This window comes from Mustela erminea, chromosome 4 (assembly GCF_009829155.1).
Source record: "Mustela erminea isolate mMusErm1 chromosome 4, mMusErm1.Pri, whole genome shotgun sequence".
Taxonomy (NCBI): domain Eukaryota; kingdom Metazoa; phylum Chordata; class Mammalia; order Carnivora; family Mustelidae; genus Mustela; species Mustela erminea.
Window position 1 is genome coordinate 136,258,139 of NC_045617.1, and position 24,252 is coordinate 136,282,390.

The window sequence follows — 24,252 nt, forward strand, 5'->3', positions numbered from 1 at the left end:
TTTAGGCTTTCTACTTGATTCCATTGCTTTAAATGTCTGTCTTTATGCCACTACCATGCTCTTTTGATTACTGTAGCTCTGGGGTTAAGTTTTGAAATTAAGAAGTGTGAGACCTCCAACTTCATTCTTTTTCAAAATTGTTTTGGCTATTTGGGGTCCCCGGAGAGTCCATAAGAGTTTTAGGATAAATTTTTCTATTTCTGCGAAAAATGCCAGTAGGATTTTGATGGGAATAACATTGAATTTGTGGGTCATCTTAATATCATTATGTCTTCTGATCCATGAACACAGTATATCCTTCCATTTATTTGTGTCTTTAATTTCTTTCAACAATGTTTTATAGTTTTTAGTGTACAAGTCTTTTCTTCATCCTTGGTTAAGTTTATTCTTCTGTGTTTTATTCTTCTTGATGCTATTGTAAATGGAATTGTTTTCTAATCTTTCCATTAATAACCCATTTTATAGATGATGACACTGGGGCACAGAGACATTAAGTCACCTGTTCCATGAGTAGTAGTACTGACAGGACCACCAAATTGTGAAATCAGGATTTGAACTCAGTTTGCTTGATCCCAGAGTTGACTTCTTCAGTGCCCCACTGCACTGTCGTTGCAGAAATAGGAATGGACCTTCAAAGGCCCTCAAGATGGTGATTTCCAGTGGAAAAGCAGGATTTCTGTGGTTTCTGACCACTCCTCCCTGTCCTTCCTTCACCCTTCCAAACTCTCTTTCCAACAGTTCATTGCAAAAGGGAGACAAATTGTAAACAAGAGACCTTCAACTTTCAAACTTTAGAAGCTTGATGAAGATTTATAGCCCATTCTCTTTAGAGTGCCCCTTTTCCTTCCTTAGCTGGACTGTGAATAATTCTTATCTACTTATGTGTTCTTATTTTTTTTTTTACAGTTTACTCCAATTTCCCAGAATAATTTCAATAAATGATTAGAAACTGGTTTGAACACATAGCAATAAATTTTTTTAATGAGCTTTGTAGTAAAGCCTTTGTCATTTTCCTTATTATGGATTTGTCTGGATTGAACAAGGATCCCTTTGTATAACCAACCTCAATAAACCAATACACCAAAGAGAGGCTTCATTTATCTCTGGTACAGTAGCACTAACCTAATTCAGGTGGCTGACTTGAATTAGTATGATAATCTCTCTCACAAACCCAGATATCAAAGGCTTGAAAATACATGTGGAAATACCCCAATGTTTCACCTGTTTTATTAGGGCCATGTTCTAAGAACTCAATGGAGAGCCCCCAGATGAAAGTACTGGAAAAATGTCTATTCTGTAACATCCTCTATGCAATCAAATGAGGAAATAATGGAGAAAAAGGTGGTGATTCTTCATTCCTTTGTCTCTCTTTCCATCCAAATAACCACCAAATTCTACCCATCCTTATTCCTACATATCTCTCCAGTCCATTCACTCCCTATTCCCACTGCCACTGTCTTCGATCAGGCTCCCATTCTCATTGCCCCAGATTGTTACTGCAGTGTCCTCACTGGACCTCTACTTTCAGTCTCCCCCCAGGGTGATCCTCCAGAAAATAAGGCTCATCAATGGATCTCCTCACCTGAAAACACTTGATTGTAAGTCATCCCTCTTTCTTTTTCTTACCCCTTCCTCTATCATGCTACTTTATTTCTTCTCCTCTAGCTAGACTTGTATATTTTAGGACATGCTATTCTCTCTTTCTGGAGCACTAGCCTTGCTTATCTTATATATCAGTCCAGGTCCACGCAGGAAAATGAAAACCACTGTAGTTTAGACAGAAAGAAATTTAGTAGAAGGCATTGGTCACATAGATGACTGAAGAACTGAGAAAGCAAGCAGAAGAGGTGATACAATGCCAACTGCCAAAACAGGAAATAGATACCATTCTTTGGCCTGGAGGGATAAAGAGAGAGAATGGTGTTATTTGATCCCAAGGTCAGATAGACACTAAACTCAGAGTAGAAGCTGGAGCCATGGAGAGAGTGGATATCTTATGAGAACTGGAGCCATTGAGAAGATGCAGCCATTGCTTGAGACCCTAATGAAAGAAAAAGGAAGAAGGGACAAATACCAAGCCTTTTTTCTCCTCCCATTATCCAGAATCCCACAGTGCTTCTCATTGGCTGAATTTACATTGAAGCTATAAAAGAAGAGTTTGAGTCCTTCCTATACACAGCAAGAAAGAGAAGGGTAGGAAAGTGATCTGTATATTTAACTAATTCCGTCTTTTCAGAATTCAACTTAAATGTCATTTCTTCTGGAATATTTTTCCTGATGCTGTCATGATATCCAATTATGGCCCTCTCTTTAAATTAATTTTATTATTCTTACCTTTTACTTTTTAATATTTTTACCTTTTAACATTTTATTATTATTACCTTTTATTATAGATGCTCATGTCATTATTGATTTCTGATTTAATCCATGAGGTCTTTCGGAATATCCGTAGTCCCAATAACATAGTTTCATAATAATAAATATTGGTTAAATGAGAAAATGATTTTGGTAATTGCTTTCCCTAGAAATTGTACCAGTTTGCACTGGCCAAAACAATAAAAGTGCTTATTTTTGACATCTTCACCAGACTGTATGCAAGTAAACTGCTTGATCCTTGTGGACCTGAGAGTTGAAAATTGTATGTCAATGAAATTTATATTTGCATTCTTTTTATTGCAAGTGAAGATAAGCATCTTTTCATACATCTAAGAATCTACAGTGACTATTTATATCTTTTGTCTTTTTTTCCATTTGGTTGTTGATCTTGGTAATACTGATTTATAGGAGTTTATATATTAGGAGAATTAGCCCTTTGCCTCATGTGAGCTATGAATGCTTTTTCTTAACTTATTATTCATTATGAGACTTGGGTTCTTATGGTTTTACCATATAAAAATTTTCAAATTTGTTAATATTTTCCTTTAAGGGTTTGAATTCAATATGGCTTTTGACTTACACTTAGGTCTTCCCTAAAGGATTATATTTTTTTAAATTCCCAATTTTCTTTTAATATTTTAACCATTTTATTATAAAAATTTTTATGCTTAAATCTGTGATCAGTCTGGAATTTATTTCGATATATGGTAAAAGACTTGGATAAAGCTTTATTTTTTCCCCTAAATATTTTTTTAGTTGTCAAAACAACATTGCTTAATATTTTTTTCTCACAAACACAAAAGGTTAGTTTTATCACATACTAAACATGGATGTCTCTTTGGGTTTGTTTCTGTACTTTCCATTATGATCCACTGATTTGTCTATTGATGCAACAGTTCCATAATGATTTAATAACTATACATTGAATTTTGATTGCAATATTCAGATGTTCTGGTTAAATGCCTATTGAAAATGTATGACAAATAATGAATCAGAAATAATAGTAGTGACAAAGTTTCCTGTTAGAGATTCCAAACTAAACCATGAAGAGACATATAAAATTAAATAAGCAAGACTTCTGCATTCAGTTTGCATATAGGCTAATCTTTCCACTGCAAGAAAATCTGGATCAATTACAAACACATTGTATTTTTAAAGATGCCAGGATACTGCAGAAACTAGAAGGACTGGATATACTAATTTTTAGTAAAGAAAAAATGTTTCTGAGGAACATTGATATCATTCAGACATCTTTTTTTTTTTTTTTTTTTTTAAAACTTAGGGGCATTTGTTAACTATGAGCATAGCTTCAGCATTGGGTTTACCCAAGCAAAGAGACTCTAGTGGAATGAAAACCAGCAAAAAGCTGCAGCAGTCATGAAGAGTTGGTGTGACAGGATGAAAACTCACAGGGACCTAAATGCACCATCAGATTCCCATGGAAATTTTCCTTGGTTCTGGTGTTATGTGGAAGACAGGGGATCTAAGATGGAAGATTCTAAAAGGCAGAATAAAACCTCTCTCAGACATGTGTGCTTGGGAACCAAAAAAAAATTCTAGGATAACATTGACGGTGATACATAGCCACTCTCCCCCTCAAGACACTTTCCAGAGTGTGAAGACACATGGATATGAAGCTGCCTATTCGATCCCTTGATCTTTCAGTACTGAGGAGATGGAGACTCTTCAGGCTTTCAGTCAGAAGATCAGATATCCATGCCCTAAGGGCAGAATTAAACCAGAGAGAGATAATTCTCACTACATTTCAACCCAACAGGGCCCCAGCTCAATTTCTGATTGAACCGAGTTGTTCAGAACCTCACCTTGTTTGCCCAGCAGAGAAGAAAAGGAATATCCTCTGTTGTAAGAAAACATCTTGTAGAATGGTCCTTTAGTACACAATATCTGGAGAAAAATTAAAAGTTATTAGTCATGCAAAGAAATAAAACTGGCTGATAAACAACAGAAAAATAATATAATAGCTATAGACCCACAGATGATCAATGTATTGGAGTTAGCAGATGAAGGCTTTAGCAAAACTGTGATTATTATGCTAAAGAAAACAGAACAGGAAGAACAAAGTAGATCAAAGTGTGGATAATTTTAATAGATAAATCAAATCTACAAAAAAGAAATTAAGTGGATATTTTAAAACTGAAAAACAGGATAAACATAAAGAGAACCTCAACAAGGCAAATTGTAGTCAGATTGCTTAAAATCAAAGTCTTAAAAATATCCAGAGGAAAAATAAGCACATTACCTTTACAGGAACAACAGTAACACTGAGAGCTCTATCTCAACAGTAGTGATTAAAGCCAGAGGTAAGTAAATAATACTTTTTAAGGACTGAAAAAAATTAAGAACTAATTCATATCCAGTAAAAACATATCATTTATATCCAGTAGGAACATCCTCAAAAATGAAGGTGGAATACATATGTTTTCAAAGGCAGAGTTAGAGAATTCGTTTAAAACAGACTATACTAAAGGAAAAACTAAAGAACATAGAACCAAATCCTTCAGATTAAAAAAGTGATTCCAGATGGAAACATAGAAATATTGGAGGAAATAAAGAATAGTATAATGGGAAAAATACATGGAGATTTAAACAAATGCTAACCATATAAAAGAATAATCTTAATGTCTAGTGAAACAAATTATATGCAGAACTCGAAATGCATGGCAATGGTAACACAACAGTGATTGGAAGTAAACGGAACATAAAGACTCCTACCAATGTCAGGAAAGTAGTAGAAGTAGTAATTTATATTAGTACTATAATAAGCTGAGAATGCCTATTATAATCACTAACAGAATAATAAGGTAATTTAAAACTAACAAGTTAATAGAAGGAAAAATTAAGTAATAAAAAAACTGACTACCTCAAAAGAAAGTAAGAAAAGAAGAACAAAATAGAAATATAAATAAGCCAAATGGAAAAACAAAAGGTAGCCAATACATACTGTAATGTATCCACGGTTACATAAAATATAAATGAACAAAAAGTTCCTAGTAAAAGAATATTTTTGTTAGACTCAAAAATAAAAATATGCTACTCAGAAGAGCCTAAGTTTGAAGTAAAAGAATAGAAAAAGATACACAATATAAGCATCAATCAAAAGAAAGTTGGTAAATCTGTACTAATATCAGATGTTATATTTTAAGACAAAAAACATTACTAAAGATAGAGGGACACTTCACCATGATAGTGCCAAATCAAGCAGGAAGAAATCACAACACATTGATACATCAGTATAAAAACATTCTTCAAAATACATAAAACAAAAGTGAAAAACACAAATCTAAAATCATAGTGGGATACTAAAGATCCTCTTTTAGTACACAATAGAAAAAACAAAAAAATCAGTAAAGATATAGATTATGTGGATAAGAATATTAACTAAACTGATTTAATTGACAATAGAGAATATTGCATTGAAAAGTGATTAACACTTTTAAGGGCACAAGAACATTTTCTGAAACTGACCATATGCTGGGTTATAAAGAAAGCATCAACAAATTTTGAAAGATTGAAACCATTCAGTTTGTTTCTTCACTATAATGGAATTAAACCAGACATCAATAACAAAAGGATAAATAGAAAAATCTAAATGCATGGAAATTAAACATATGTTTTGAAATTATTCATGAGTTAGAGAAAAGATCTAAATGAAATTATAAAACATGTTAAATGAATAGTAATAAAGACACAACACAGCAAACTTACAGAAATCCAGCTAAAGCAGTTAGTGGAGGAAAAGAACTCCCTGAAGGACATATATGAGGGGAAAACATGAAAATTTAAGTTTCTATCTCAAGAAACTATAAAAAGAATAGCAAATCAAAGATTAGGGAATTTGAGGAAAAGAAACAAAAAAGATACTAGTGAACAAGAATAAAACAGGAAAGAAATAAACAACTGAGAAAATCAACAAAGCCAAAATTGGTTCTTTAAGAAAAACCAAAAATACTCTAGAATTAACAAACCCATAATAAAAATGATCAAGTAAAAGAAAACACAAATTGCTACTGTCAGTGATGAGAAAGAAACACTACTTTAGATCTAGAGACAGCCAAAAAATAAGAAAATGTTATATACAATTTTACTAAAATAATGTGTTAATTTAAATGAAATATATAAAAATCCTCAAAAAAAACTTATATAAGAACAAAGAGAAAATATGAACGTTACATACCTATTGGAAAGATTGAATTCTTTATTAAAAACCATCTCACAAGAAAACCCAGGCCCAGATGGCTTCGTCTTTGAATTTCTCAAAATATTAAGGATAAAATAATACTATTTTGCATATAGTATCCAGGGAGTTAAAAAAAAAAAAATGAAAGAAAGAAAAGAAAAAGAAAAGGAAGAGTAAGAGTAAGGAAAGCTTTCTTAGAATGCAAAGAATATCTTAACTGAAACAGAAAAAAAGATAAATAGGGTTTTATCAAAATGTAAACTCTGTTCAGCACAAGAAACACTAAGAAAGTGAATACCAAGGCAGCATCCAAGAAGAAAATATTCACAATACATACATCTGACAAAGGTCATGTATTTTATCCAGAACATTATTTTAAATGAAGTCACCTAGGGCTCTTACTGTTCCCTGCCAGCCAGGTCCAGTAGGCATAACGACACCAAATATCTGTGCCAGCATGATGTTTGGAGGCCTACCAGGTATCAGGTTCCTTCTGGACGATATTATGACAAATAACAGAATTGACACTGCCCAAAGCAAAACAGTTAAACTGCAATATACTCCTTGTTTCTGCCATGTGTATACAAATGATTTCTTCTGGAGCTCTAGATGAATTCATGAACACAAACGTGCCCAAAGGTGAGAGAAAATAACCGCAACATTTCAGGGCCTTGAATGTATTGGTGAAGTCTCCAGGGGTCTAATTTTGGGGACACTTGGGATATCCCTTTACACTACTCACCAAAGAAAAAAAGCACAAGATGGACAGTTCTCTTTGAATTATAAAGGCAGAATATACCATATTTAAACATGCTGCTCCAATCCATTTATCAGCTAACCCACAAGGATATTAGTTTTGAATGGATCAGAAGAGAAGCCTCTGAAGCAGGTTCATGCCACATGGCAAGCTGTTCTGGCCATTGGGTCATAGGCTGCACCACAACCAACTGTATTAGAAACTGGTTCTTAGAAGGCACCGGAAAACCTTGAGAGAGCATTCACAGAACAAGGTGTAAGTTTTAGAGTATGGGCGTGTTCTCTTCTGCCAATAATTCTCCATTTGAAAAGTAGCTCCAGGGATGCCTGGGTGGCTCAGCTGGTTGAGTGGCTGCCTTCAGCTCAGGTCATGATCCCAGCGTCCTGGAATCGAGTCCTGCATCAGGCTCCTTGCTCAGCAGGGAGCCTGCTTCTCCCTCTGCCTCTGCCTGCCTCTCTGTCTGCCTGTGCTCACTCTCTCTGACAAATAAATAAATAAAATCTTAAAAAAAGAAAGAAAGAAAGAAAGGAAGAAAGAAAGGTAGCTCCAGATTATGCCTGATCATGGGAAGTGAAATGACTCTGCAATTCTAACTTCTCTTAATGAAATGAGTATTATCTGATCCACTACGAATCCTAGCATCCCATTGTAAAAAGAAGATGGTATACACAAAACTGGACCTGAGTAGGTCCAGAAAACACAAGTACAGTGTATAAGAGAACAACACAGACTCACATAGCAGCTGTTCCTACTACTTCGTAGTAGTAGGGTCTGCCTTGACCCAGTCCCATGCCACATGGAAGATTCTTATGACCAGGCAATGAAGGGCGAGATAATGTGAGCCTGGTTTACAGATGTTATCCACACAGCATCTACCTTATAGTCTTATGTGGGGCTCTCCTTGAATAGTAGGGGTGTAGGGACAGTCCCCCAGAAGTCCTAACTTCGTACACTATATTTAGTTGCCCACTTTGCGTGGAAGGAGGGATGATTTTCTATGGATCTACATTAATTCATGGAAGGTGCCGAGGAGCTGACCTGCTGGATAGGGACTTGTAAAATTGACTATTTTATTCCGGAAATTCTGTGGGGGGTGGGACTAGGAAGTGGATGAGCTTTTGGAATGGGCATACAGTATGTAAATATTTGTGTCCCACATAAATGTCCGGACAGTATCCACTTCAGAGACTTTCAATAATCAAGTTGTCAAGACAAGTCACCTTGTGGATCTCAGTCTGCCTTTTTCTCCCACCATCCTGCATTGATGAACACTGGGGGCAGGAAGGGCTAAGCTTGGAACTTGGTGGATTCACTGGGACATCTCTGAGTGCTGCTCTCTTGCCCAAACCTCTGGTAAAAAGAAAACCATGACAACCCAATAAGCATAGAATGGCCAAACACTCATAGCCTATAGAAATGAAGGTCCAGCTATACCCTCATAGAGAACCATGCCAGGCCAAGATGAGTGTAGGGAAATTTGTGATGGATGGTAAAACAAGGTTTGTCTGATTATACATTTAGTCTTGTGACCATCTAAGTAAGTAGAACTACACTTTGTATTAGTTGATTCTTTTTGCTCCTGCTATCTTATACCTTACATGGAGAGGACTGAGAGTGACTAATGTTTTAAGTTTTTGAAGGCAGTGTGACTGAGTTTATCCTGAAAGGATACAACATTTGATCGGATTTTGTGTGTCTCCTGTGTTGGGAATCATAATAGTTTTCATCCAAAGTATAAGAACAGATGCCAAGGGGCAAAGAGGTGGAGTGAATATTTTCTTTGGCCCATTGAACCTACTCTCCATCCTTCTCCAATTTACTCCGTGTCCAGAAAATCCACTTTTTTTTTTAAAAGATTTTATTTATTTATTTGACAGATAGAGCTCACACAAGTAGGCAGAGAGGCAGGCAGAGAGAGAGGGGGAAGCAGGCTCCCTGCTGAGCAGAGAGCCCCAAGTGGGGCTCGATCCAAGGACCCTGGGATCATGACCTGGGCCGAAGGCAAGAGGCTTAACCCACTGAGCCACCCAGGCGCCCCCAGAAAATCCACTTTTATGGATTATATTAATGGGCATTTTCACTTGCCTTCTTGTTGGGTTTGACCAAAAGAAGTCCCAAGCAGGGATCTAGACGGCAAGAGCAGAGAGAGAATTCAGGGTATTTATTTCTCTAGTTTCCATCCTGGAGGTGGGTCACATCATTCTACTTAAGGATTAGTTCCTAATGGAGACCTTCTGGCTTCTGGTAACTACTCCTTCTTTGACTCCTTCAGGTTTAGTAGTGGGAATAGCACTACCCCTTGCTGACTTCCCTAAACCCTACACATACCTTTGTAATGGGCTCTCTACTAAATTCCCCTTAATTACTCATTTGGGTGTGCCATATTTTCCACTTGATATACTATCATTTTATATCTCCTCTTTAAAACCCTTCTTATTCATGCATTCCTAATATTAACAGATGACATTACCACCTACCCAGTTATCCAAGACAAATATCCATGTAAATAACATCCTGGTGTGTTCTTTTCTCTTCAGTCCTCATGGCTCATTCACAACCAACTCTTCTTCAACATTTTTTTAGGGGCATCTGAGTGGCTCAGTTGGTTAAGCGTCAAATTCTTGGTTGAGGCTCAGGTCATGGTCCTGAGGTTATGGTATCTCCCTCTCTGGGCCTCCTCCCTGCTTGCTTACATGCTCTCTCTCTCACTGTCTCCAATAAATAAATAAATAATCTTTTACACTTACCATGCCTACTGCTACAGCTTTACAACTCAATACTTGCAAGTCTTCTAATATAACTTCCCTTTTTTAAAATTAACATATAATGTATTATTAGCCCCAGGGGTACAGGTCAGTGAATCACCAGGTTTACACACTTCGCAGCACTCACCATAGCACATAGCTTCCCCAATGTCCATAACCCCACCCCACTCTCCCTCCCCCACTCCCCTTGGTGACCCTCAGTTTGTTTTGTGAGATTAAGATTCTCTTATAGTTTGTCTCCCTCCCAATCCCATCTTGTTTCATTTATTCTTTTCCTACACCCCAAACCTCCCACGTTGCATCTAACTTCCTCATATCAGGGAGATCATAAGATAATTGTCTTTCTCTGATTGACTTATTCAACCCAGCATAATACCCTCAAGTTCCATCCACGTCATCGCAAATGGCAAGATTTCATTTCTTTTGATGACTGCATAGTATATCCATTCATCTGTTGATGGACATTTAGGTTCTTTCCATAGTTTGGCTATTGTGGACTTTGCTTCTATAAACATTTGGGTGCATGTGCCCCTTCAGATCACTTTATTTGTATCTTTAGGGTAAATATCCAGTAGTGCAATTGCTGGGTCATAGGGTAGCTCCATTTTCAACTTTTTGAGGAACCTCCATGCTGTTTTCCAGAGTGGTTGCACCAGCCTGCATTCCCACCAACAGTGTAAGAGGATTCCCCTTTCTCTGCATCCTCACCAGCATCTGTCATTTCCTGACTTGTTAATTTTAGCAATTCTGACTGATGTGAGATGTTATCTCATTGTGGTTTTGATTTGTATCTGCCTGATGCTGAGTGATGTGGAGCACTTTTTCATGTGTCTGTTGGCCATCTGGATGTTTTCTTTGCAAAAATGTCTGCCCATTTCCTGATTGGATTATTTGTTCTTTGGGTGTTGAGTTTGATAAGTTCTTTATAGATTTTGGATACTAGCCCTTTATCTGATATGTCATTTGCAAATATCTTCTCCCATTCTGTCAGTTGTCTTTAGGTTTTGTATAACTTCCCTTTTGAGTTCTCTGCCTACCTATCCATCCTACATGCTATTGCTTTTCAAAAATGCGTAATCGAGCACATCCCATTACTGCTTAAACCTTTTGATGTTGCTTCCTCATTCACAGTCCAAAGCCCTGAGAATGATATGGAGGGTTCTTCAAGCTCTAGAGCTCCCTATTTCTCTCTTCTTTGCCTCACACAGTTTGCTTTGGACATACTGAATTGTTTGACTTTCTGAGAACTGATTAGGCTTGTTGGTGTCATCATGCCTTTGTGCATACTGATTATTCTGCTTGGCAGGCCCTTCTTGATCTTGTCTACCTGGGAAATATGAAATCATTTTTTTAAGACACGACTCAAATATCACCTTCTGTAGGTACACTTTCTTTTTTTCTTTCCTCTTTTTTTAATTAACATATAATGTATAGTTTGTTTCAGGGGTACAGGTCTGTGGTTCATCAGTATTACACAATACATAGCACTCACCACAACACATACCCTCCCCATTGTCCATCACCCAGCCACCCACCCCTCCCAACCCCCTTCCCTCTAGCAACCCTCTCAGTTTGTTTCCTGAGATTAAGAATCTCTTGTGGTTTGTCTCCCTCTCCGGTTTTATCTCTTTTCATTTTTCCTTCCATTCCCTTATGATCCTTTGTCTTGTTTCTCAAATTCCTCTTATCAGTGAGATCATATGATAACTGTCTTTCTCTACAAAATAAGTCACTTACACTTTCTTGACTTACTTGAAAATCATGTAACATTTATTTTCTTACTTTACATTAACTCCTTTAGTAAATATTTATAAACACCTAATACCACATACTTAATCTATCATCAGAGATATAGTGCTGAATGAAATATGGTCCCTATTCTCTTGGAGCCAGTAATCTAGTAGAGAGATAAAGATAAATAAAAACAGGTAAATATATAGTATATACATTTGTGATTCAGGCTAGGAATAACATCAAGTAAGTTGAGAAGCTTGGAATTCCCAGAAGGAAGGCTATTTTATAGAGGATCATCAGGGCAGGTCTCATGGATAAGGTGATATTTGAACAAGGGCCAGAATGAAATAAGACAGCAAGCCTTGTGGGTAACTGAAAGAACACTGTGCTAGGCAGAGAACCCTACAATCTCAAAAGTCCAGCGGCAAGTATGCACTTAACCTTTCAAAGGATCAGCGAGGTGGCCAGTGGAGCAGAAAGCTATGAGTGAGGTAGAGAATTGCAGGACATGAGATGAAAGAGCTCTAAAACTTGGAAGAATATTCGATTTTTCTCAAGGAATGATGGGAAGATGTTGGGGAGTTTTAAATGGGAATATTAATGTGATCTGACAAAGTCATTTTTTAAAATGATTCTGTGGGCACCTGGGTGGTGCAGGGGGTTCAGCGTCCAACTCTTGATTTCTGCTCAGGACATGATTTCAGGGTCATGAGATCAAGCTCCCAATTAAGCCCTGCTTCAAGCTCCATGCTCAGCATGGAGCTTGCTTAAGATTCTCTCTCTCCCTCTCTCTCTCTGCCCCTCCCCACTCTCTTTCTCTTCAAAAACAAAAAGAAAATTCTGCTGGCAGTAATCTGTAACTCAGCTAGGGCAGAGTCAAAGAGGTCAGATAGGAGGCTGTTGTAGTGATCCAGAAGGTGGTGGTGATATAAACCAGGGTAGTGGCAGTGGATGTGATGAGAGGTGCCTAAATTCAAGATATAGCCTGCAAGGAGAGCCAATAGATATACTGAGGGATTAGATGTGAAGGAGGCACACACACACACACACACAGAGAGAGAGAGAGAGAGAAGAGAGTTAAGAATGACTTCAAGGTTTTTGCTTCAGCAGCTGAGAAGTTGGGTTTGCTCTTTCCTGCCCTGTGGAGTCCAGCAGCAGGTGCAGCTCAGTGGGGTGGGAGGGGGAGGCAGATGAGGAGTATGTATTAAATTCAAGCTATACACTAGACGTCTCTGCGGAGATCTCAAGTAGACAGCTGGATATATATGCCAGGAGTCAGATGGGTGGGATAAAGATCTACTTATGATCTACTTAGTTCTCTGTAATAATACCCATGACATCCTGTTGGATTTCTTTTGTTTGCACATTTGCACCCCTAAGTAAACCATAAGCTCCTTAAGGCCAGCAACTATGTCTGATTCAACTTTGTGTGCATAGCAGCTGGACCAATGCTTAATAAATACATATTGAATAACATGAATGTGTGCCCTCCTTTGGCCTCCTCTTCTTCTGCCTTGCATACCTGTTCTCCTAATTCTCATCCCCGTGGAGGAAGAGATACTCCGGACACATCTATTTCCTCTTAACACCCAGTACACCATATATATTTGCTATGTTGAATTAATTATCCTGTACTCTATTTACACCTGTATTTTGGATACACTTTTGGATTAACAAGCACAATTATAATTTTGAGATGAGCTTCTCATCTCAATACCTCTCCCATCTCTAGTCACCTTTTCAGTGTCAGGCAAAACTCAACATAAGTGGGAAAAAATAAAGGAATTTATCCCGTAGTCAAATACAATTGACTTTAGCATGCTCAACTCTTATCTCTATTAATATATTCCTCCACTTTGTGGTGTCCTATAATTTTAAAGACCTTTTGCACACATTTTTTCCTATAATTCTTAAAACCAATACATCACCAGTGAGGACACTACTTGCCAAGTACTGCACTCTTATTGAATGACAGGGCTTAGATTCAAACCTGTTGTTCTTGTTTGTTTGTTTTTGTGGGGTTTTGTGTGTGTGCATGATTCTAATTTCCAGACTCCTTTCCTCACACCATTTTATCTTCCTGGTGGTCTCTATATTTTTAGCACAAAATGTTGAGTTTTGAAACTAAATTTTCTACTGAAGACTATTGCAAGATGTGAGGAGGAAGAAAGATAAGTGTTGGTGAAGATGTGGAGAAATTGGAACTGTCATGCACCATTGGTGGGAATGCACACTGCTGCAGCCACTTTGGAAAACAGTATGGCGGCTCCTCAAAGAAACAAAAATACAACTATCATCTGATCCAAGAAACCCAGTCTGGGGTATTTATCTCCAAGGGATCCCAAAGAGATACGTTCACTCCCATGTTCATTACTGTGCTATTCACAATAGTCAAGTTGTAAAAACAACCTAAATGTCCACATATGGATGAATGAATAAAGCTGTCACACACACACACACACACACACACACACACACACACACACACACGAAGATTATTCAGCCATTAAAAAAAAAAAAAGAAGAAGAAAATTCTGTCACATACTACATGGATGAACTTGGGAGGACATTATGCTAAGTGAAACAAGCCTGTCACAGAAGGACAAAGAAGACACGATTCCTTTTATATGAGTCTCCAAAATGGTTAGAATCAGAACAAGAGAGAGTAGCGTGGTGATTGCCAGGGCCTGGCAGGAGATGGAAATGGTGGGGGTAGGGGCAGTTGCTGTTCAAACGAGTACAAAGTTTCACTAATATAATATGACTAAGTTCTAGAAATCTGTTGTACAACATTCTTACTTAACAGCAGCATGTTGTGCACTTAAAATTTTGTTAAAAGCGTCTCTCTTCAGTGGTGTTCTTTCCACAATGCAAGAAATTGGAGATGATCTGTTGCCTAGAAGAGAGAAGATAGGCTGCCACTGTGCTGGCAAGATGTTGAAAAGGTCACACTGATTGGCAACGCAGGTCGTAGGCATTTAGCTTAGCAGTGGGGTGACCCTGGTGCAGACCCTTGTCTCGTGAAGAAAAGGACACTCTATGGTCATAATTGGTGATTTCTGTTTGCGCATTTTCAGTTGTAACTTTTTTTATTTTTATTTTTTTAACACACAGAGAGAGAGAGAGAGAGATCACAAGTAGGCAGACAGGCGGCAGAGAGAGAGAGAGGAGGAAGCAGGCTCCCCGCTGAGCAGAAAGCCTGATGAGGCGCTCGATCCCAGGACCCTGAGATCATAATCTGAACCAAAGGCAATGGCTTAACCCCCTGAGCCATGCAGGTGCCACTTTTCAAGGCAAGTCCTGGAATAGAACACAAACTTCTGCTTGCTGAGTTCTATACTCCAAAATGTGAAGCAAATGTCATGTTTTCTCCTCATTCTACAGTTTCATTTTGCTCTCTCGTGCAGGGACCTCTGCATTCCCCCTGCCCAGCCAAAGTTCCTTGACATTCCTTCCATCAATATTTCTGTTTCATATCTAGAACAAGCTCTGGAAAAGAGGTGAGGTTAACACCATGACCTTCTCTCTTGTCTCAGACACCTGTGTTTTCAGACCCAACATACGGAGTATTTCTGTCTCTTTTAAATTCCCCGTCATGCCAGACAGACATCAAAGGAGACCATCTGGATCATTTACAAGATGCAGACAACATACCATCCACATAGGACATGGAAATAGCGAATGTTGAAACACCCAGACCTTCCCCCTTCTCTCTGAGGGGGTCCTTCGTGAGTGTTTTCACTCTCTGCGGCGAGGAAGACACAAAGGGGTCTCTGTGTAAAGCGTGACCAACCTTCACACATCTGGAATGCTCCTACGATCTGTCTGCACCAAGTTTCTGGAGAAGGACCAACAGACCCTGGCAATGTACCTCGTGCTACCAGGGCACGTCACAGACTCTGTCCTAGGACATGTGCTGCGCTGTCTGCTGCCGCTGCCACAGTCTTACTCCACTCGGTTGGTGGAGATGTGTCCACTGACTCCCAACACATCCTTCTTCTCCTGCTGCTCCCTAGGCTGGTCTGGGTTCGGGATGTGACACCAAATCATTCTGGGAGCTGGATCCCTGGTTGCAGTTACATGGGCACCCACTCTCCCCCACCCCACCCCTTCCCGCGTTCTTCATGGGCATGGGAGTGTCCACATTTGACAGTCAAATGGCCAGTCCGAATGATGTCATCTGCCTTGTTGTCAGTGTCATGATTCTGTCTGATAGTTTGCCTCACTGGCTCCTTTCACTGGCCTGTTCAGGTCAGGGTCATTTAGAAAGTACAGAGCTGAAAGAACATGCACCGTTAGGAAACCTCTGCATTTTCACAAAAAAGCCTTCATTCAATTTTCCCTTCTCCTGGAGCCTTGGTTATTGAAGTCAGGCTAGGAATGGTGTTCGTTATGAGGCAGCCTCAGTATCTATAATCACGTGATCGATTTTTACATGCTTTCATGGTCCAAGCTCAAATATAGAACTATACATTTCTACTGCCGTGTTCATTTGATGTGCCAGTATTTCATGGAGATCCTGGGGTGGCAAGTTATTTTTATCTCAGTTTTTACAGAATATAAAAATTCTATGCATCTGATGACAAATTGTCTTTTTTTAAAAAATTATTTAATTATTTGACACAGAGAGAGAGAAAGTGAGAGAGAGCATGAGAGGAGAGAAGTTCAGAGGGAGAAGCAGACTCCCTGTGGAGTTGGGAGCCCGCTGTGGGACTCAGTCCTAGGACTCTGGGATCATGACCTGAGCGGAAGGTAGTTGTTCAACCAACTGAGCAACCCAGGTGCCTCCAATACCAAATTATCTTAATCATCTCTTTAACTTTTATGGATATGACTAGTTCTCACTTCGGTCAGTATAAAAATTTTTTGAGGGGCATCTGGTTGGCTCAAATGGTTAAGCGTCTGCCTTCATCTCAGTTCATGATCTCCAGGTCCTGGGATCGAGCCCCAAGTCCAGCTCCCAACTCAGCGGGGAGCCTGCTTCTCCCTCTCCACTGACTCTCCCCCTGCCTGTTCTCTCTGCCTGTCTCTCTCTCAAATGAATAAATAAAATCTTCCAAAAAAAAAAAAAAAAAACTATTTTGGAAGCAATAAAGAGAGAAGGAGGTGTTATAAATTGTTGGGACCTTTGTAAAGTACGCTCTGTAGTAGCGGGCCACACACTAACAAGAATTTAGGTCCTGTCATGGTCTCTTTCTTTATAACTGGTCAAAAAAAGAATTCTGTACTGTTATTGTTCTCCAAACTGCATTTTTAAACTTACTCTGACTTTTAGGTAAGCCCTCTTCTGGTTTCTTTCAGGACCTGTACCTTTGTCCCAGAGGAAATTTGAGGAAAAACAAGCTTGTGATTCTACCAGCTCTGAGAATTCACCAAAGGAGGTGGTGGGACACACAGCCTCCTTGCAGAATGCTAACTCATACGTATTTTTAAGAATCCAGTGTAACCAGGAGTATTTTTCAGTTGGTCCCCTTTAAATATTTTTTGAAGATTTTATTTATTCATCTGACAGAGACAGATCACAAGAAGGCAGAGAGAGAGAGAGGAGGAAGCAGACCCCCCGCTGAGCAGAGAGTCTACATGGGACCCAATCCCATGACCCCGGGACCACGACCCTAGCTAAAGGCAGAGGCCCAACCCACTGAGCTACCCAGGCACCCTAAATTTTTTTTTTTTAAGTGCATTCAAATTTATATACTTATTCCAGAGCATGTGGAAGGCAAGAGCCTGCTGGGTTGGGCTGGGGGTCTTTAAAATGACCAAGGACTCCTCACTGTTCCACGCACGCTACTCCATGAGAGGAACAGTTCTCTGGGAGAGAATTATTTCCATTTCCACTCTACTGAGGGGCTAAGACAAAAAATAAATGTCCTCAGAACAAAATGCAAATGTGAAAGAATCATAAAAAAACAAAGACACGAAACATTGAGGAGATGCCATTGCAACTTCTTTAACGTTTAAAGTTAGAACCATGGAAAATCGAACTCCAATGGAAATATCTTAGATTTCTACCCTGAGTTTCTTTTTTTTTTTTTTTTTTGTCAGAGAGAGCGAGCGAGAGCGAGCACAGGCAGACAGAGTGGAAGGCAGAGTCAGAGGGAGAAGCAGGCTCCCCGCGGAGCAAGGAGCCCGATGTGGGACTCGATCCCAGGACGCTGGGATCATGACCTGAGCCGAAGGCAGCTGCTTAACCAACTGAGCCACCCAGGCGTCCCGTCTACCCTGAGTTTCTACCAAAGGGAATTTATCTATTTGCTGGTATATCATCCATTCTTTGGATGTTTATAGCTATTATTTTTTTAAGGATTTTATTTATTTGTTCGGGAAAGAGAGAGAGCATGAGTGGAGGGAGGGATAGAGGGAGAAGCAGACTCTCCACCGAGCAGGGAGATGTGGGGCTCCATTCCAGGAGCCTGGGAATCATGACCTGAGCTCTAGTCAGACGCTTAACTGCCTGAGCCCCCCAGGTGCTCCCACAGCCATTCTTAACACATTATCCTAGTTAATTAATTTTTGACCTATTTGAAAGGAGCTAAGATTGTCCTACGGAGATTACAGAATTCAATTTTGCCTTCATTAGAGATTAAGATAACTGGATTATTTCAGTATATAAAACAAATCTATTATAGATGTTCTCTCTGAAACACACTCTGTCCCACAAATATACACATATATTCCTGCACATACAAGCCATGTATACACGTGATCTACACATAAATGTGCACTATTTCAGGAGCTGGCAGTAGGGAAATTTAGTTCTCCCCAGAATATGCCTTGTGCTATACACATAGCCCTTGTACTAAAGCCTATATGTTAGTCGTTCAGTTGAAGGGATTGAGGACAAGAGTGTCATTTTAGGAATCTGTCCCAAGTATGATTAAGATGGACTGCTTAAAAGACACAATAGAAGATCTTTTGTTGTGAAGAGCAAACAGGCATCATTTAGTTTGCTTCACTGACTTTCTGGGGATGTCCTTACTTGGCACTGAATAGAATCTGATTTGCAACATTTGGAAATTTACTTCCCCCTGTCAGGGCTTCCCTCTTATAGTTGCTGGCTCCCAGTATGCCCCCTAGGGTTACTATAAGTAGGTGTACTGAGGGCATATTATTATTTATTATTCTTTTTTAAAATTATTTAAATTCAATTTAGTTAACATATAGTGATTATTATTTGTTTCAGAGGTAGAATTTAGTGATTCATCATTTGCATATAACACCCCGTGCTCATTCCATGAGGTGCCCTCCTTAATGCCAATCACCTAGTTACCCCATCCTTGCCCACCTCTCCTCCAGCAACCCTCAGTTTGTTTACTATTCTAAGATTTGTATACTATTACAATTTCCATTCTACTATTGGAAAATGAACTATTGGAGAAATTGAAGATTAGAGAGGTTAACCCGGCCTCAGTCTTAGGGTTAGAGAATAGTGTGACTTTGTGTCTGTTGGACCCAAGATATATGCTTTGAACCCCTGTGTTAGGTTGTCTCCAGAGTTCTGAAATCTAGCTGGGACTGAGGGGCCATCTGTTCCCATCCCAAAGTTAAATTAAAAGGAAAAGAGATAAAAGCTTACTTATTCGTTAACTTTCTCTACTGGCCTATCTTTCTAGAATAACCAGAGTAAACTGTCTTACAGAAAACCCTAATTAAAAGTTGTAGCACCCTGAGGCTCATAAGGATTATGATAAATAACAGCAATAAAACAGAAATCTATGGCTCAGCCCCCATCCAGAGATAACTAGAATCCCAACTGCCTTACCAAACTTTGCTTGGGAGAGGTTTCCATGTCCTTCCACCACTCAAGATGGCTCCTTCTCTCGTTCCTTCATGTTGGTCTCTGGAATTCAGCTCTCTCTGGTGCTCCCACTCTCAGCCAGCCATCAGGTTGGCAGTGTTTTCTCTCAGCTTCCACATCGGCAATGATGTTGCTATGACCCTCATAGCTTTTCTGTTCAGCTCCCTGAACTGGATGGATACTACTCTCGTACTTTGGCTCCTGGGACACCAAGCTGTATTGTGTTCCTAGCTTCTCACTGTACTTTCAGCAATTCAACACCTCTATTTCCCATTCTTTATGGGAAAATCAGGACATCTAGTCCTCAAGTCACAAAATTCATCTTCCTTGGAGGTAGGTATAGTCACCAAGCCAATGCCAGTCACCTGGCCTCTCCCTTAGGACCCAGGCCCAGATGTTAAGGAGTGGCCTCTTTCCTGGGAGAGCTCTGCTGCTGCGCTTCAGCCCTTAATCTTGGCATGTCTACTGGGGTCCCTTGGTCCTCCAGAAAGGTCCAGACATGCCTGAACTCGTGGTGTTCACATGATTTAGGCCCTTGCTCTGGGAACTTTGCCTCCTATTGGCGGGGTCCTTTTTTTTGTTCCTGGGTTCTCATTTAAGTGATCCTCTATCAGATCTTAGCCCTCCAAAACCCAGCTCTGAAACCATACTCTGAAAGTCCTCAGCTTTACCCATCCAACTCCCAACCAATATGGTACCCCCATTTTTCTGTGACTAGTGTTGATATATACTATTATCCTTTTCTAGGACACAATTTCCTCTCACTAGGTTGAATGAAGTCATATACATGCCTGTACTAAAGGTCCACTAGGCAACTGTTCCAGGAAACTCTTTTGTTCCTATCCAGAGGGCTCCAAGGTGGGATAGTCATACCCTCCTTGGTGAGCAAGACAGTCTTGGCAACAGAGCAAGAAAATATTGAACTAGTATTTTCATTTATGTTTTACCAGAAGAGAAGTAAAGTGCAAACTTTATAGTCTCGGCTCTGTGTCTTGACATGGTTGTCCTTTGTTCACATGACAAAGGATGCCATATCACCCATGGACCATGAGGGATCCCAAGAGAAAGTTGTACTGAAGGCTTGCTAGTCACTTGGTAGCTGGTTGTCAGCATAGCGGCACATATTGTCATTTGTTGCCTGATTTAGTGGATTACAGTTGTTTTCCGGATTTATTAAATGAAATCTCACAATATGATTAAAGGCATACAAAAATGGCTGGAAGAGATGGCTGATTGATAATATTAATAATGTTGACAAAAAGGAAAATGTAGTGAGGCTGACTCTTTTGAGTCCCACATAAGCTTTCATTGGCCAAAGTAGGTGCTAAAAACAATGACTATTTAATCCAATATCAAATAAGAAGTCAAAGTAACAAGAATTCAAAAAAAAAATCCAAAATCATCAGGAAGACTCCTTGATATATGGATTTAAACTCATTATGATTAAGAATGAATCTCCTTTAAGGATGCATCTCCGTCGTTTAAAATATCGGCCACTGTAACTAGAAAGACATTTAAAAATATCATTCAAAATGTCACTAATATTTTAAGTGGGAGATAAAAACTATTTGATATCATTAATATGCAGAAGATAAAACTATAAACAAAATAGTACCAAATGAAATAAAAATTACTTTCAAAGTATTTCATTTTTATCTTATTCTTTTAAAATGTGTTCTTTATAGTTGTCCTATATGGTGTCGATATAAATGCATAATTTATAAACGATGAACTGTGTATATATAGATGCATTTATTTAGTATTTTTATAGTGATAGGAATAAATGATCGAAAAATCCACTAGAGATGCTAACTGTGAGAGGAGAAGGAAAGAACATCCTGCTCCAATGCAAACTTGTATTAAGAACATTTCAAGATTCTTGTACAATGAGTAAAAATGAATTAATTCTCCTTATTTGTCCTCTCATGATTTTCTCTTCAGAATTCTTCTAATTTCAATGGCATCTCCATTTTGTTTTTTCCCTTTTAAGTGGAAATGCCAGGGCTGACCTCATCTTAATATCGTAATACTGTGAAAATAAGGCCAAGCACATTACATCCCCGTTCCACACCTTCTTCCGCTTACTTCCCATCAACACCCCCACGATGGCCTTCAAAGCCCTATGAGCTCCCTTCCTTCTTCTCCCCTTCCAACCTCATTGATTAAAATTGTCCCTGCCCTCACTGGCCCTCCCCTGGCTCTTCACGCATATACCATTTAACTACTGTCATTTTATAATACACAGAAGGGTAGATTTGTTTGCTTAAGGACTACAACTCCTTGGGAGGGACAAATACTATCATTTAGATGCATCATATTTGAGAAGAGGACAAAAGTTTCATCAGAAATGGTTTGGGCTTTCCACATAGAAAATATTTAATTTTGGAGACCTGTGCATTTTTAAAATTCCAAGAATGTATTTAGAGGAAATCTCTTTTGACAAATTTATTTTAATTTATTTCTTGGAATATTAAAAGGACTCTGTGGAGAAAATGCTTCATAAGTATCTAAGCATTTTCTGACAGAGTCCTTTCAGGGGGTAAGTTCATGAATGCAGGACTGAAAATAATATAGATTCAAAGAAAATAATTTCATTGATTCTCCTTTGCCACAAAAAAAGTACCCAGAAGGAAACTAATCTATGGAATCATTGAGATACTAGATCTTTGGAAAAATTTAATTACAAAGTTACCCTAAAATAATTTAGGACATAATAGGATTGGGTGAATCACTGAAGGAAAAAAAAAAAGAGATTTTATGGATAAAAGAGATTTTATGGATAACAGGACAGAAGAGGAAAAGCATTAGGGTAACATCAACTTGAGAAGGCAGTGTGCACTGGGAATATACAAAATAATCCTTGTATCTTTTGGAAGTGGGCAGAAGTCAGGGGATGGCTAAGGCCTTTCTGCAGAAATGTAATCAGAATTATTGCCAATCTACACAGAAAACGTTCACTTGAAGCGGACCTGCTGACCAGCTTCAATACCTTCTTCTTTCAGGGATCAATCTCATTCTGGTCCAAAGATACTGGAGGAAATAAGAACTCATGAGGATGATGGTGCCTCCCAGTTATTTCCTCTGCTCTGTTGGTCCTACTCTTTTATCAGCAAGAAAGGCCTTCAGGAAAGAGGTCATACACTAGTTATCACCAGTTACACACTCAGCTTGCAGGACATTCCTGAAGCCACATATTTCCAGGGCTAGCTGAGATACTGCAAAAATGAACCAAATAGTTACATTTTGTCTGACCTACAAAGACCCTGCACAGACATCTTATTCTTCAGCAGCTCCTGCAAAGTCAAGTTATCAAGAGCTCTGTTGAATAATTGGCCTCCCTTTTGTTTCTGACTTTTGTCAGGTAGAGACACGAGTTAGAGGACATACAATCTATTCTGATAGCTCAGTGGGGCAGACAGAATTCAGCTATTTAGGATAATTGGATGGACTAAGTTTTTAAAATGTAATGTTGCCGGGGCACCTGGGTGGCTCAGTCAGTTTAGCATCTGCCTTTGGCTCGGGTCATGATCTTGGGGTCCTGGGATCGAACTCCAGTTGGGCTCCCTGCTCAGCAGGGAACCTGCTTCTCCTTCTCTCTCTCTGTGTGCACTCTCTCTCTCTTTCTCCTCTTCTCTCTAAAATAAATAAGTAAAATCTTTACAAAATAAAAAGAAGGGCATGTGTTGTGATGAGCCCTGGGTGTTATATGCAAATAATGAATCACTGAACACTACATCAAAAGCTAATGATGTACTACTATATGTTGGCTAACTGAACATAATTTTTAAAAAGGAAGAAAAAAGAAAAATAAATAAAATAAATAAATAAAAAGTAAAATGGCTTCATGATTCTGGGGCAGGATTACCTCTACATTCTTTATCAATGGAGAAATCAGACCTTTTTAAATGGTAATAATTAATTGTTCTATTTGGGCATTTGCTACGTGGGAAGAACTTTCTTGGTGATTTTAAGATCCTTGACACCAAAGGCTTTCCCTAATTCACCTTTTCTGTCCTCACAAAATTGTATTTTACCATGATAGATGATCAGTCAAGTTTTCTTAAATGAATGGGTCAGTCAATAAATGAAAGACTGAATTATAAATAAGTATCAGAGACATACTCTCTGTCTTTAAAAGTCTTAAAATGTAGATGAGACAATACACGATCTGAGGGAAACATTGAATGGGTCAGTAGAGACCAAACATGTGGTCCAGATGGTATCTTCTAAGGGATTCCAGTGGTGGAAAGGCCTCTTGGCAGGAGCTGGATTTGAACTGCATGTGGAAAGATGAGTAGAATTTTGACAAGCAGAACAGATATTAGAGTATTCCTGACAGGGGAATGTTGGGGAGAAAGACGTAGAGATGGAGATATACTAGGTATGCTCTGGGCAGAGTGAAGAGATAAGATTAACAGAGGAAGGAGGTTTTGAATGCTAGAGAAAGGCACTTAGACTTTATCCTGTAGACAGCCTCGAACTGTTCAGTTATAAAATTCATCTTATAGACTCTAGGGCTGGTACTAGAGAGACACATTTAGGAGAGATACAGCCACAGATAAATGCCACACAAGTGACAGGCACTCTGATGACTGTGTGAGTTAGGGTATGGTGGTTGGTTCTA

At 38.9% G+C, this 24,252-nt stretch overlaps 1 long non-coding RNA gene across 1 annotated transcript in view; it reads right to left on the reverse strand.

Moving 5' to 3' along the window:
- Positions 1-24,252, reverse strand: part of LOC116589152 — a 52,570-nt gene that overhangs the window by 12,356 nt on the left and 15,962 nt on the right. The window contains exons 2-3 of the long non-coding RNA XR_004285213.1: positions 4,200-4,281; positions 3,982-4,097 (exon numbers count right to left, since the gene is read on the reverse strand). This is a non-coding gene — a long non-coding RNA (uncharacterized LOC116589152). The remainder of the gene's footprint in view (positions 1-3,981; positions 4,098-4,199; positions 4,282-24,252) is intronic.